This window comes from Pristiophorus japonicus, chromosome 28 (assembly GCF_044704955.1).
Source record: "Pristiophorus japonicus isolate sPriJap1 chromosome 28, sPriJap1.hap1, whole genome shotgun sequence".
Taxonomy (NCBI): Eukaryota; Metazoa; Chordata; class Chondrichthyes; family Pristiophoridae; genus Pristiophorus; species Pristiophorus japonicus.
The window spans coordinates 8,811,118-8,827,835 of record NC_092004.1 but is presented as its reverse complement, the minus strand read 5'-3'; positions in this window follow the sequence as shown (position 1 = coordinate 8,827,835).

Genomic DNA, 16,718 nt, shown 5'->3' with positions numbered 1-16,718 from the left:
TGGACCGATCATGTCACCTCTTTCCAAATGCACTGCTATGACATCCTTAATAATTGATTCCATCATTTTATCCACTACCGATGTCAGGCTGACCGGTCTATAATTCCCTGTTTTCTCTCTCCCTCCTTTTTTAAAAAGTGGGGTTACATTGGCTACCCTCCACTCCATAGGAACTGATCCAGAGTCAATTGAATGTTGGAAAATGACTGTCAACGCATCCACTATTTCCAAGGCCACCTCCTTAAGTACTCTGGGATGCAGTCCATCAGGCCCTGGGGATTTATCGGCCTTCAATCCCATCAATTTCCCCAACACAATTTCCCGGCTAATAAGGATTTCCCTCAGTTCCTCCTCCTTACTAGACCCCCCGACCCCTTTTATAACCGGAAGGTTGTTCGTGTCCTCCTTCGTGAATACCGAACCAAAGTACTTGTTCAATTGGTCCGCCATTTCTTTGTTCCCCGTTATGACTTCCCCTGATTCTGACTGCAGGGGACCTACATTTGTCTTTACTAACCTTTTTCTCTTTACATATCTATAGAAACTTTTGCAATCCGTCTTAATGTTCCCTGCAAGCTTCTTCTCGTACTCCATTTTCCCTGCCCTAATCAAACCCTTTGTCCTCCTCTGCTGAGTTCTAAATTTCTCCCAGTCCCCAGGTTCGCTGCTATCTCTGGCCAATTTGTATGCCACTTCCTTGGCTTTAATACTATCCCTGATTTCCCTTCATAGCCACGGTTGAGCCACCTTCCCTTTTTTATTTCTATGCCAGACAGGAATGTACAATTGTTGTAGTTCATCCATGCGGTCTCTAAATGTCTGCCATTGCCCATCCACAGTCAACCCCTTAAGTATCATTCGCCAATCCATCTCAGCCAATTCACGCCTCATACCTTCAAAGTTAGCCTTCTTTAAGTTCTGGACCATGGTCTCTGAATTAACTGTTTCATTCTCCATCCTAATGCAGAATTCCACCATATTATGGTCACTCTTCCCCAAGGGGCCTCGCACAACGAGATTGCTAATTAATCCTTTCTCATTACATAACACCCAGTCTAAGATGGCCTCCCCCCTAGTTGGTTCCTCGACATATTGGTCTAAAAAACCATCCCTTATGCACTCCAGAAAATCCTCCTTCACCGTATTGCTTCCAGTTTGGTTAGCCCAATCTATGTGCATATTAAAGTCACCCATTATAACTGCTGCACCTTTATTGCACGCACCCCTAATTTCCTGTTTGATGCCCTCCCCAACATCACTACTACTGTTTGGAGGTCTGTACACAACTCCCACTAACGTTTTTTGCCCTTTGGTGTTCTGCAGCTCTACCCATATAGATTCCACATCATCCAAGCTAATGTCCTTCCTAACTATTGCCTTAATCTCCTCCTTAACCAGCAATGCTACCCCACCTCCTTTTCCTTTTATTCTATCCTTCCTGAATGTTGAATACCCCTGGATGTTGAGTTCCCAGCCCTGCTCATCCTGGAGCCACGTCTCCGTAATCCCAATCACATCATATTTGTTAACATCTATTTGCACAGTTAATTCATCCACCTTATTGCGGATACTCCTTGCATTAAGACACAAAGCCTTTAGGCTTGTTTTTTTAACACCCTCTGTCCTTTTAGAATTTTGCTGTACAATGGCCCTTTTTGTTCTTTGCCTTGGGTTTCTCTGCCCTCCACTTTTCCTCATCTCCTTTCTGTCTTTTGTTTTTGCCTCCTTTTTGTTTCCCTCTATCTCCCTGCATTGGTTCCCATCCCCCTGCCATATTAGTTTAACTCCTCCCCAACAGCACTAGCAAACACTCCCCCGAGGACATTGGTTCCGATTCTGCCCAGGTGCAGACCGTCCGGATTGTACTGGTCCCACCTCCCCCAGAACCGGTTCCAATGCCCCAGGAATTTGAATCCCTCCCTGCTGCACCATTGCTCAAGCCACGTATTCATCTGAGCTATCCTGCGATTCCTACTCTGACTAGCACGTGGCACTGGTAGCAATCCTGAGATTACTACTTTTGAGGTACTACTTTTTAATTTAGCTCCTAGCTCCTTAAATTCATTTCGTAGGAACTCATCCCTTTTTTTACCTATGTCATTGGTACCAACGTGCACCACGACAACTGGCTGTTCTCCCTCCCTTTTTAGAATGTCCTCCACCCGCTCCGAGACATCCTTGACCCTTGCACCAGGGAGGCAACATACCATCCTGGAGTCTCGGTTGCGGCCGCAGAAACGCCTATCTATTCCCCTTACAATTGAATCGCCTATCACTATCGCTCTTCCACTCTTTTTCCTGCCCTCCTGTGCAACAGAGCCAGCCACGGTGCCATGAACTTGGCTGCTGCTGCCCTCCCCTGATGAGTCATCCCCCTCAACAGTACTCAAATCGGTGTATCTGTTTTGCAGGGGGATGACCACAGGGGACCCCTGCACTACCTTCCTTGCACTACTCTTCCTGCTGGTCTTCCATTCCCTCGCTGGCTGTGGACCCTTCTCCTGCAGTAAGACCAACTCGCTACACGTGATACTCACGTCATTCTCAGCATCGTGGATGCTCCAGAGTGAATCCACCTTCAGCTCCAACTCCGCAACGCGGACCGTCAGTAGCCGGAGGTGGACACACTTCCCGCAGATGTAGTCGTCAGGGACACTGGTGTTGTCCCTGTGTTCCCACATGGTACAGGAGGAGCATATCACATGAGCGAGCTGTCCTGCCATGACTTAACCCTTAGATACACTTAAGTTGCCGACAACAATGTTAAAAGTTACTGACTAATAAAGAAAAAGAAAAACTACTCACCAATCAGCAGCCAATCACTTACCACGTTGGCTGTGACGTCATTTTTGATTTCTTTCTACTTCTTTTTTGCCTTCTCTCCCAGCTGGAGCTGCACCGGTACGTGTCTCAACTCCCGCCTCTCTCGACGCTCCCCGGACTGCTGAGCCTTTTATAGGCCGCTGCCTCTCTCAACTCCCGCCTCTCTCGACGCTCCCCGGACTGCTGAGCCTTTTATCGGCCGCTGCCTCTCTCGACTCCCGCCTCTCTCGACGCTCCCCGGACTGCTGAGCCTTTTCTAGGCCGCTGCCTCTCTCGACTCCCGCCTCTCTCGACGCTCCCCGGACTGCTGAGCCTTTTATAGGCCGCTGCCTCTCTCGACTCCCGCCTCTCTCGACGCTCCCCGGACTGCTGAGCCTTTTATAGGCCGCTGCCTCTCTGGACTCCCGCCTCTCTCGACGCTCCCCGGACTGCTGAGCCTTTTATCGGCCGCTGCCTCTCTCGACTCCCGCCTCTCTCGACGCTCCCCGGACTGCTCAGCCTTTTATAGGCCGCTGCCTCTCTCGACTCCCGCCTCTCTCGACGCTCCCCGGACTGCTGAGCCTTTTATAGGCCGCTGCCTCTCTCGACTCCCGCCTCTCTCGACGCTCCCCGGACTGCTGAGCCTTTTATAGGCCGCTGCCTCTCTCGACTCCCGCCTCTCTCGACGCTCCCCGGACTGCTGAGCCTTTTATAGGCCGCTGCCTCTCTGGACTCCCGCCTCTCTCGATGAATCCATCACTACATTTAGTGATTGGTGCAACAATACTCTCCCATCCCTCTGTTCCTCATTCCTCTTTAGATAATTATTTTCCAACGAGAATGTCACTTTCATATTCTTACTATTAAAACGCACAAACTCACACTCCTCTATATTGATGTATTGTGTTCCTAACACAGATGAGACTGCGCACAGGGAGGTTAAAGTAACAGTGACCTCAGTTTTTATTAAGACACTCCAGAGTGAGGAACAGGCCTTAGAGGCCGGCTTATATACAGTGCTCCCAAGGGATGCTGGGATCCCTTGGGACTTCAGGGGATGCGCGCCCTGGTGGTGGAACATGGGAGTGCATGCTTTACAGATACACAACAGAGGTTTCTTTGCCAATTACACGCCCAGTCTGCAAGTTTATTATTGTATTGAATGTTTTTGCCGCTTAACTCCTCAGTGTTAACGATACATGCCCATTGTGGAAGCATCCACAAAGTTTGAAATATCACTCCCGATTCCCGAGTCCGAATTGATTTTGTAAATGTTGAACAGGAGTGGTCCCAGCAACGATGCTTGTGGAAAACCACATCTCACCTTTGCCAGTTTCGCTGCTTTTGATTTAAATTGGCTTAGAAATAAATCCTAATTCACTGTTTCATTTGAATCGCTTTGCTGACCTGCGATACAGTTTTTAATGATTTGTTCATCTGAACCACATGTTCACTTTGATCTTCTGACGCTGTCAGTTTCTTATTTTCTAAGGTGTAGGTGATTGTAGAATCATAGAATTGTACAGCGCAGAGAAAGTCCATTTGTCAAATCGTGCCGGCTCTGTCTCTTTGGTGGTGCTTTCCAATTAATCCCACTCCTCTGCTCTATCCCCTGTATCTTTTTTACTACAAGTATTTTTGACAAATTCCCTTTTGAAAGTTACCATTGAATCTGCTTCCACCTCCCTTTCAGACAGTTCATTCCAGATCACAACAACTCGCTGTTTAAACAAAATCTTCCTTCAGTCGCTTCTGGTTCTTTTGGCATTAAATCTGTGTCCTCTGTTTACGGGAGAACTTGTCATTTGAAACAGTTGCTCCTTTACTACTTCATTGAAACTATTTAGGACTTTGAAGACCTCTATTGAATCTCTTCTTAACCTTCTCTGCTCGAAGCACAACATACACAGCTTCTGCAATCTCTCCACATAACTGAAATCCTCCATCGCTCGCGCAATTCTGGTCAATCTCCCTTAACCATCTCAGCTCAAAGGAGAACAATCCCAGCATCTCCCGTCTCTCCACGTAACTGAAGGACCTTATTCCGGGAACCATTCTGGTCAATCTCTCATTAACATAAGTACATGAGCACATAAGAAATAGGAACAGGAGTAGGCAAATCGGCCCCTCGAGCCTGCTCCGCCATGCAATAATATAATGGCTGATCTGATCCTGGACTCAGCTCCAAATTCCCGCCCACTCCCCATAACCCCTTATCTCCTTATCGCTCAAGAAACTGTCTATCTCTGTATTGTTATTTCAATGACCCAGCATCCACAGCCCTCCGAGGCAGAAAATTCCACAGATTTACAACCCTCTGAGAGAAGAAATTCCTCCTCATCTCAGTTTTAAATCGGGGGCACCTTATTCTAAGTTTTTGCCGCCTAGTTCTAGTTTCCCTCATCAGTGGAAACATCCTCTCTACATCCACCTTGTCAAGCCCCCTCATAATCTTATACGTTTCGATAACATCACCTCTCATTCTTCTGAACTACAATGAACAGAAGCCAACCTACTCAACCTTTCCTCATAAGTCTACTGCCCCATCCCCGGAATCAACCTGGTGAACTTTTTGTGAACTGCCTCCAAAGCAAGTATAGCCTTTCTTAAATACGGAAACCAAAACTGCACGCAGTATTCCAGGTGTGGCTTCATCAGTACCCTGTATAACTGTAGCAAGACTTCCCTGCTCTTATACTCCATCCCCTTTGCAAAAAAGGCCAAGATACCATTGGCCTTCCTGATAAATATCTGGTCCTGTATACTATCCTTTTGTGTTTCATGCGCAAGTAACCCACGTTCACGCTGTACTGTGGCACTTTGCAAACTTTCTCCATTAAATAATAACTTGCTCTTTGATTTTTTCTGCCAAAGAGCATGACCTCACACTTTCCAACATTATACTCCATCTGCTATTTTTTTGCCCACTCACTTAGCCTGTCTATGTCCTTTTGCAGATTTTATGTGTCCTCCTCAACACATTGCTTTTCCTTCCATCTTTGTATCGTCAGTGAACTTGGCTACGTTACACTCAGTCCTTTCTTCCAATTCGTTAGTATAGATTGTAAATAGCTGGCGTCCCAGCACAGATCCTTGCGGCACGCCACTCGTAACTGATTGCCAACAAAAAAATGAAACATTTGTCCAGACTCTCTGTTTTCTCTCAGTTAGCCAATCCTCTATCCATGATAAAATATTATCCCAACCCTGTGAACTTTTATCATGTGCAGTAACCTTTTATTTGGCTCTTTGTCAAATGTTTTCTGGGATTTGAAATACACCACATCCCTTTATCTACCATGTTCGTTACATCCTCAAAGACCTCCAGCAAATTTATCAAAATGACTTCCACTTCATAATCCATGCTGACCCTGCCTGTCCGAATTTTGCTTTTCTAAATGTCCTGCTACTGCTTCTTTAATAATGACTCCAACATTTTCCCAAGCACAGATGTTAGGCTAACTGGTCTATACTTTCTTGCTTTTTGTTTGACTCCTTTATTAAATAGTGGCGTTAAATTTGCAGTTTTCCAATTTGCTGTGACCTCCCAAGAAGCCAGGGAATTTTTGTAAATTCGAACAATGCATCCACAATCCCTGCCACTGCTTCTCGTAAATCCCGAGAAAGCAAGCCATCAGGTCCAAGGGATTAACCTGCCTTTTGGCCCATTATATTACTGAGAACCAACTCCTTATTGATTTTCATTGTATTAAGTTCCTCCCCCGCTATAGCCCCATGATTATCCACTGCTGGAATATTGTTAGTATCCTCTACCGTAAAGACTGATAAAAAATAATTGTTTAGAGTTCCTGCCATCTCCATGTTCCCCATTACTAGTTCCCCAGTCTCGTCCTCTAAGGGACCAACATTTACTTTAGCAACTTTTTTCATTTGATATACCTATAGAAACTCTTGATCATCTCTGCTCAAATCAGAACAACACCAGCTTCTCCAATCAATCCATATAACTGACGTCCTCATTCCTGGTATAATTCAGATCAATCTGCCCTTAACATCCTCTGTTCTAAGGAGAAGAACCCCAGTTCTCCAGTGTCTTCACGTAACTGAGACGCTCATCCATGGAACCAGTCTAGAATTTCTCTTCTGTACATACTTCAATGCCTTGATATTTTTCCCAACGTGAAGTGCCCTGAAATTAAAACCATACCCGAGCTGAAGCCTCAGCAATGTTTTATAATATCTTAACATGATGTCCTTGCTTCTGTGCCCTATTGCTCTATTAATGAAGCATAAGGCACAGAAGGACAATTAACATCCTTTTCAACTTGTCCGGCATCCTTCAGAGATTTGTGTAAATACACCCCCAGGTCGCTATGTTCTTGCTCTCCCTTTAAATTGTCCAATTTAGTTCATATTGCCCCTCCTCAATCTTCCTACCAACATACCTTACTTCACAATTCTCTGTGTTAAATTTAATCTGCCATGCGTCTGCCCATTTGAATCAGAGTTAGGGTTATGTTGGAAGGGAAGGGTTTGGATTTGGATTGAAACACCATGCTGGAATTGTAGGATCAGGTCATGGACTTCTCTGTAGCTCTCAGGTCCTCCAGCCTGAACACAGTTGCTGGGCATTAAGGGCCTGTTTTAGGCTCCACTGATAAGTTATTCGATTGATGCAAAATTGGTAATAGTTTTTCATTTTTCTTTCTCGATCAGTAAGTAAACTTTTTGCATTGTTGTTGCCAAATTAAGTTTATATGAGGGTTAAGTCATGGCAGGACAGCTCGTACACGTGTTATGCTCCTCCTGTACTATGTGGGAAGTCTGGGACGGCTTCGGTGTCCCTGACGACGACGTGTGCGGGAAGCGCATCCGCCTACAGCTCCTAACAGACCGCATTGCGGCACTGGAGCTGCGAGTGGATGAACTCTGGTGCATCCAAGATGCTGCAAATGACGTGAATAGCACGTTTAGTGAGTTGGTCTTACCACAGGTAAAGGGCACACAGTCAGATAGAAAATGGGTGACCAGCAGGAAGAGCAGTGCAAGGAAAGTAGTGCAGGAGTCCCTTGCGGTCATCCCCCTGCAAAACAGATACACCCCTTTGGGTACTGTTCAGGGGGATGACTCATCAGCGGGGAACTGCAGGAGCCAGGTTCAAGGCATCGTGGCTGGCTCTGCTGCACAGGAGGGCAGAAAAATGAGTGGGAGAGCGATAGTGATCGGGGATTCAATTGTAAGGGGAATAGATAGGCATTTGTGCGGCCGCAACCGAGCATCTAGGATGCTATTTTGCTTCCCTGGTGCAAGGGTCAAGGATGTCTCTGAGCGGGTGCAGGACATTCTAAAAATGGAGGGTGAACAGCCAGTTGTCGTGGTGCATATAGGTAACAACGATATAGGTATAAAACGGGATGTGGTCCTCCGATTAGAATTTAGGGAACTAGGAGCTAAATTAAAAAGTAGGACCTCAAAGGTAGTAATCTCAGAATTGCTACAATGCCATGTGCTAGTCAGAGTAGGAATCACAGGATGGCGCAGATGAATATGTGGCTTGAGCAGTGGTGCAAAAGGGAGGGATTCAAATTCGTGGGACATTGGAACCAGTTCTGGGGGAGGTGGGACCAGTACAAACCGGAGGGTCTGCATCTGAGCAGGATCGGAACCAATGTCCTAGGGGGGTGGGTGGGTGTTTGCTCGTGCTGTTGGGGAGGAGTTAAACTAAAATGGCAGCGGGATGGGAACCGATGCAGGGAGACAGAGGGAAATAAAATGGAGGCAGAAACAAAAGATAGAAAGGAGAATAGTAAAATGGAGGGCAGAGAAATCAAAGGCAAAAATCAAAAAGGGCCACATTGCAGCACAATTCTAAAGGGGTTAAGTGTGTTATAACGACAAGCCTGAAGGCTCTGTGCCTCAATGCTAGTAGTGTTCGCAATAAGTTGGACGAATTAACTACGCAGATAGCAGTTAGCGGATATGATGTAATTGGCATCACGGAGACATGGCTCCAGGGTGACCAAGGCTGGGAAAGCAACATTTAGGGGTATTCAACATTTAGGAAGAAAGGAAAAGGAGGCTGGGTGGCGTTGCTGTTTAAAGCGGAAAATAATGCAATAATAAGGTGGGATATTAGCCTGGATGATGTGGACTCGGTATGGGTGGAGCTGTGGAATTGCAAAGGGCAGTAAACCTTAGTGGGAGTTGTGTACAGACCACCAAACAGTAGTCGTGAGGTTGGGGACAGCATCAAACAAGAAATAAGGGATGTGCGCAATAAAGGTACAAAAGTTATCATGGGCGACTTTAATCTACATATTGATAGGGCTAACCAAACTGGTAGAAATGCAGTGGAGGAGGATTTCCTAGAGTGTATTTGGGATGGTTTTCGAGAACAATATGTCGAGGAACCAACTAGAGAGCTGGCCATGCTAGACTGGGTGATGTGTATTGAGAAAGGACTCATCAGCAATCTTGTTGTGCGAGGCCCCTTGGGGAAAAGTGACAATGATATGGAAGAATTTTTCATTTAGATGTAGAGTTAATTCGGAAACTAGGGTCCTGAACTTTAGCAAAGGGAACTTTGACGGTATGAGGCGTGAATTGGCGAGAATAGATTGGCAAAGGATACTTAAAGGGTTGACGGTGGATAAGCAATGGCAAACATTTAAAGATCACGTGGATGAACTTCAGCAATTGTACATCCATGTCTATAGTAAAAATAAAACGGGGAAGGTGGCTCAACCGTGGCTAACAAGGAAAATTAAGGATAGTTTTGAAGCCAAGGAAGAGGAATAAAAATTGGCTAGAAAAAGCAACAAACCTGAGTACTGGTAGAAATTTAGAATTCAACAGAGGTGGATTAAGGGTTTAATTAAGAGGGGGAAAATAGATTACGAGAGGAAGCTTGCAAGGAACATAAAAACTGACTGCAAAAGCTTCTTTAAATATGTGAAGAGAAAAAGATTAGTGACGCCAAACGTAGGTCCCTTGCAGTCGGATTCAGGTGAATTTATGATGGGGAACAAAGAAATGGCAAACCTATTGAGCAAATACTTCGTTTCTGTCTTCACGAAGGAAGACACGAAAGTAGTACGCAACAATTGATCTAGTGAGAAGGAGGAACTGAAGGATATCCTTATTTGGCGGGAAATTGTGTTAGGAAATTGTTGGGATGGAAGGCCAATAAATCCCAGAGTCCTGATAGTCTGCATCCCTGAGTAATTAAGGAAGTGGCCCTAGAAATAATGGATGCATTGGTGATCATTTTCCAACAGTCTATCGACTCTGGATCAGTTCCTATCGACTGGAGGGTCGCTAATGTAACACCACTTTTTGTAAAAGGAGGGAGAGAGAAAACGGGTAAGTATAGACCGGTTAACCTGACATCAGTAGTGAGGAAAATGTTGGAATCAATCATTAAAGATGAAATAGCAGCGCATTTGGAAAGCTGTGACAGGATCGGTCCAAGTCAGCATGGATTTATGAAAGGGAAATCATTTTGACAAATCTTCTGGAATTTTTTGAGGATGTAACTAGCAGACTGGACAAGAGAGAACCAGTGGATGTGGTGTATTTGGAATTTCAGAAGGCTTTTGATAAGGTCCCTCCCAAGAGATTGGTGTGCAAAATCAAAGCACATGGTATTGGGGGTAATGAACAGACGTGAATAGGGAACTGGTTGGTAGACAGGAAGCAGAGAGTCGGGATAAATGGGTCCTTTTCAGAATGGCTGTCAGTGACTAGTGGGGTGCCGCAGGGCTCAGTGCTGGGACCACAGCTCTTTATAATATACATTAACGATTTAGATGAAGGAATTGATTGTAATATCTGCAAGTTTGCGGAGGACACTAAACTGGGTGGCGGTGTGAGCTGTGAGGAGGACGCTAATAGGCTGCAGGGTGACTTGGACAGGTTAGGTGAGTGGGCAAATGCATGGCAGATGCAGTATAATGTGGATAAATGTGTTGTTATCCAATTTGGGTTAAAAACACGAAGGCAGAATATTATCGGAATGGCGGCAGATTAGGAAAAGGGGAGATGCAACGAGACCTGGGTGTCATGGCTCATCAGTCACTGAAAGTGGGCATGTAGGTACAGCAGGCGGTGAAGAAGGCAAATGTTATGTTAGCCTTCATAGCTAGGGGATTTGAGTAGAGGAGCAGGGAGGTCTTACTGCAGTTGCACAGGGCCTTAGTGAGGTCTCAGCTGGAATATTGTGTTCAGTTTTGGTCTCCTAATCTGAGGAAGGACATTCGTGCTATTGAGGGAGTGCAGCGAAGGTTCACCAGACTGATTCTAGGGATGGCTGGACTTTGATATGAGGAGAGACTGGATCAACTGGGCCTTTATTCACTGGAGTTTAGAAGGATGAAAGGGGATCTCATAGAAACGTATAAGATTCTGACAGGACTGGATAGGGTAGATGCGGGAAGAATATTCCCGATGTTGGGGAAGGTCAGAACCAGGGGACATAGTCTTAGGATAAGTGGTAGGCCATTTAGGACCGAGATGAGGAGAAACTTCTTCACTCAGTGAAATGTTAACCGGTGGAATTTCGTGCTGCAGATGCCAATTCATTGGAAATATTCGAGAGGGAGTTAGTTGTGGCCCTTACGGCTAAGGGGATCAAGGTGTATGGAGAGAAAGAAGGAAAGGGGTACTTAGGAAAGATCAGTCATGATATTATTGAATGGCGGTACAGGCGAGAAGGGCCGAATGACCTACTCCTGCATCGATATTCTATGTTTCTATGTTTCTATATAGCATTTAAGTGAGTGAGGAGATAACTTGATATTCAGAGTTAGTTGGAAAATGTTAAATCATTGTCCTTTTTACTGATGGTCAACCTAAACTTTCTCATGTTCACCAGTCAGTCCATACCCTCCTGAAAACTATTATTATTGTCCTCATTGTGTACTGCACTTCGTCATCTTGTATCATCTACAAGCTTTAAAATAATACCATACATACCCAGATGTAGGGTTCATGAATATATCTCAAAAAGAGTCGAGCTCCCTCCAGCCTGAACAACAACCAGTCATCAATGCTCTTTGTTAGCTGTCTCTGAGCCAGTCATTTCCATGTTGCCCTGACCATTTAATCCCATGTGTTAGAATTTTATCCACAACAGTTAGGTTGTAGTTTGTGATACGCGCTTCGAAAGTATGTATACACATCATCAAAAACCGTATATATATATACATATATGGATTCCCAACAAAGTGTATCACCTCTTATTCAACGACATTAAAGTGCACTTGCCACAACTGCATAGTCTGCATGTATTCTAATGTCTATTGTGAATCTCCTTTAGAGAAATATCTCTTCAATATAGGATGGGTAGCATCTGTTTATTCAATAAAACAACAATAATTAATAACGGCAGCCACCCACAGCGTTGTGGGAATTTGATCAGTAATTCCAAAGGTAAAAAGTGCAGCAGGCTCGAGGAGACAAATGGCCCACTCCTGCTCGTATTCCTCACGTTAGGTCACATGGTACCGCTGATTTTCATTAAAGTTGGTGAAGATATTATTAATTACAAATAAAAGAACCGCTGCCCTCTTAACATCAGCCTCACTTTGTGTCAATCTGTATCTAAAAATGCACCAAATATTATCAGCTCCTCCCGATCCCACCCACTATTCTCAGACCCTCCCCACCCCACCCAATATCCTCAGACCCTCCCCACACCACCCAATATCATCAGACCCTCCCCACACCACCCAATATCCTCAGACCCTTCCCACCCCACCCAATATCCTCAGACCCACCACACCCAATATCCTCAGACCCTCCCCACCCCACCCAATATCCTCAGACCCTCCCCACCCCACCCAATATCCTCACACCCTCCCCACACCACCCAATATCATCAGACCCTCCCCACCCCACACAATATCCTCAGACCCTCCACACCCCACCCAATATCCGCAGACCCTCCACACCCCACCCAATATCCTCAGACCCTCCACACCCCACCCAATATCCACACACCCTCCACACCCCACCCAATATCCTCAGAACCTCCACACCCCACCCAATATCCTCAGACCCTGCCCACACCACCCAATATCATCAGACCCTCCCCACACCACCCAATATCATCAGACCCTCCCCACACCACCCAATATCCTCAGACCCTCCCCACCCCACCCAATATCCTCAGACCCTCCACATCCCACCCAATATCCTCAGACCCAGCCCACCCAAAATCCTCAGACCCTCCCCACCCCACCCAATATACTCAGTCCCTCCCCACCCAATATCCTCAGACCCTCCCCACCCCACCCAATATCCTCAGACCCTCCCCACCCAATATCCGCAGACCTTCCCCACCCAATATCCTCAGACCCACCCTACCCACCCAATATCCTCAGACCCTTCCCACCCACCCAATATCCTCAGACCCTTCCCACCCACCCACCCACTATCCTCAGACCATCCCCACCCCACCCAATATCCTCAGACCCACCCCACCCCACCCAACATCCTCAGACCCTTCACACCCCACCCAATATCCTCAGACCCTTCCCGCCCCACCCAAAATCCTCAGACCATCACGGCCCCACCCTTATCCTCAGAGCCTCCCCACCCAATATCCTCAGACCCTCCCCGCCCCACCCAATATCTTCAGACCCCCCCACCCAATATCCTCAGATCTTCCCCACCCCACACAATATCCTCAGACCCTCCCCACCCCACCCAATATCCTCAGACTCTCCCCACCACACCCAATATCCTCAGACCCTCCCCACACCACCCAATATCCTCAGACCATCACACCCAATATCCTCAAACCCCCCCACCCCACCCAATATCCTCAGACCCCCCCACCCAATATCCTCAGACCCCCCACCCTACCCAATATCCTTAGACCCCCCACCCAATATCCTCAGACCCCCCACCCAATATCCTCAGACCCCCCCACCCAATATCCTCTGACCCCCCCACCCAATATCCTCAGGCCTCCCCACCCCACCAAATATCCTCAGATCCCGCCCACCCAATATTCTCAATCCCTCCCCACCCCACCCAATATACTCAGACCACCCCACCCAATATCCTCAGACCCTCCCCACCCCACCCAATATCCTAAGACCCTCCGCCCAATGTTGCCTCTAATTGGTTATAGTGAGCGGGCCAGAAACTACTTTTAGCGCGACCTTTTCACCTCTGGGCAACGTTTACAACAACATTATTTACAACATAATAAACAACAACAGCAGCAGCAGCAACCACTTGAAATCATATGCTGAGTTATGCCATATTGGCAGCCCACTGTCTCAGGTCATTAGATAATCAGACAAGGTTCGATGCAGGGTTGACATAATTTCATGCTTTTTAAATATAATCCTTTTTAAATGATCTCCAGTGCTTCGTTTGCACTTGTATGGCCTTATTATCTTCCATTGCTACATTTCGTCACTTGTGTATCTGTACCCTGAGATCCCTTTGTACGTCTAGCCCATTTGAACCCTTACTTTTCAAGGATAGGTTGGGTCCATATCTCTCCGACCAAAATGCACCAACTCACACTGATCCTTATTGTAATTACCCGTTTTCTCTCTCCCTCCTTTCGTAAAAAGTGATATTACATTAGCTGCCCTCCAGTCCATAGGTACTGATCCAGAGTCGCTGGACTGTTGGAAAATGATCACCAATGCATCCACTGTTTCTCGGGCCACTTCCTTCAGTACTCTAGGATGCAGACTATTAGGCCCTGGGGCTTTATCGGCCTTCAATCCCATCAAGTTCCAAATGCAATATCCCACCTAATAAGTGGGATCCCACCTGCTTCAGTTCCAAATTCTCACTGCACCCTCAGTACCCTAGTATTTCCGAAAGGTTATTTGTGTTTTCCTTTTTGAAGACAGAACCAAAGTATTTGTTTAACTGATCCCCCAATTTTTGGTTCACGGTTATAAATTCGACTGAATCTGACTGTAAGAGACCTACGTTTGTCTTCACTAATCTTTTTTTCTTCACATATCTGTAGATGTTTTTGGAGTCAGTTTTTATGATACCAGCAAGCTTCCTTAAATACTCTATTTCAACCCTCCTAATTAAATCGTTTGTCCTGCTCTGCTGAAATATAAAATTCACCCTGTCCTCAGGTTTGCTGCTTTTTCTGGCCTATTTATATTCCTCTTCATTGGATTTAACACTATCCTTAATTTCCCTTGTCAGCCACGTTTCAGCCATCTTCCCCATTTTATTTTTATTCCAGACAGGGATGTGCAATTGTTGACTTGGACCGAATCTGTCACTGTATTGTGATTGCCTATTGCCCATGCAGGTATTTCAGTAACTACTGGAATGTTTAGCGCATGTCGGCACTAAAGTCTGATAGCAACGGCGAGTACCGAGAGCAGATTTTCAGGAAGAGTTTTGGGAATTTTGGTCATAAATTGTAATCATGCCATTTCAACGACTGTCCATCCAATTTACCTGGGTCGGTCCCTGAACCATGGTGCAAGTCAGTTCATCACGAACATTCACTGGGACAGTTTACACTCAAGACGGTCCATGATCCATGGTGCAAATCAGTAACTATTATGATCTGTTCCAGTACGATATAACAGTCATACTATTTTAGCAGATGTGATGGTTTCAGGAACTGATCTTTGGGTGAATTGGAATATCCTGATTGCCCCTTCTCGATATTTGTACTTAAATAAATTCAGTTATTTAATAAATATGACCGGGAATAATTTCTGATGCTGCTGTGTGCAACCGACTGGCATCTAAACTGAAAGACTCACTGGAATTTGCAACACCAACAACAGAATTTCTCGCTACACACAGAAGATGCGGTAACATTTGTTAGTTATTTTGATATATCACTGACATAATATCAACATTTACAGACCATACAATCTTTATCGTTGCTCTCTAGCTACTCTACAAATACATTCAATTACATCACTGATCTCACTCATACTGTCACTACCCATTCGGATACATCACTGACCTCACTCGTACGATCAGTCACTCAATGTCCATCACTGAATCACTTATACTATCAATGGCAAACAAAAAACATCAGTGAGCTCATTCATACTCTCACCACCTATCCAGATACATCACTGACCTCACTCATACTGTCACTACCCATTCAGCAACATCACTTACCTTACCCATACTGCCACTACACTTCCAGGTAGATCCCGGACCTCACTGGTATTTCATTTCCCACTCACACACATCAGGACCTCACAACAACTTCCACTGCCAATCTAGATACAACACTGATGTCACTGATATTGTCACTACCCATCCAGATACATCACTGACGCAACTCATACTGTCACTACCCATCCAGATACATCACTGATCTCACTCATACTGTCACTACCCATCCAGATACATCACTGACCACACTCATACTGTCACTACCTATCCAGATACATCACGGACTCACTCATAGTGTCACTACCCATCCAGATACATCACTGACCTCACTCATACTGTCACGGCCCATGGAAATACATCGCTAACCTCACGCATACTTTCACTTACCATCCAGGTACATCAATGATGTCACTCAAACTGTAAATACTAAGTGTGTTACATTACTGATCTCACTCATACTGTCACTACTCTTCCAGGTACATCATTGACCTCACTCATACTCTCACGACCCATTCAGATACATCACTGACCTCACTCATTCTGCCACGACACTTCCTGGTAGATCACTGACCTCACTGGTATTTCATTGTCCATCCACACACGTTAGGACCTCACTAAAAAAATCACTGACCATCTCGATACAACACTGATGTCACTTATATTGTCTCAACCCATCCAGATACAACACTGACCTCACTCATACTGTCACTACAGATCAGGTACATCTTTGATCTCACTCATACTGTCACTACACATCATGCACTTCTCTGCCATCACTCATACTCTCACTACCCATCCAGATACATCACTGACCTCAC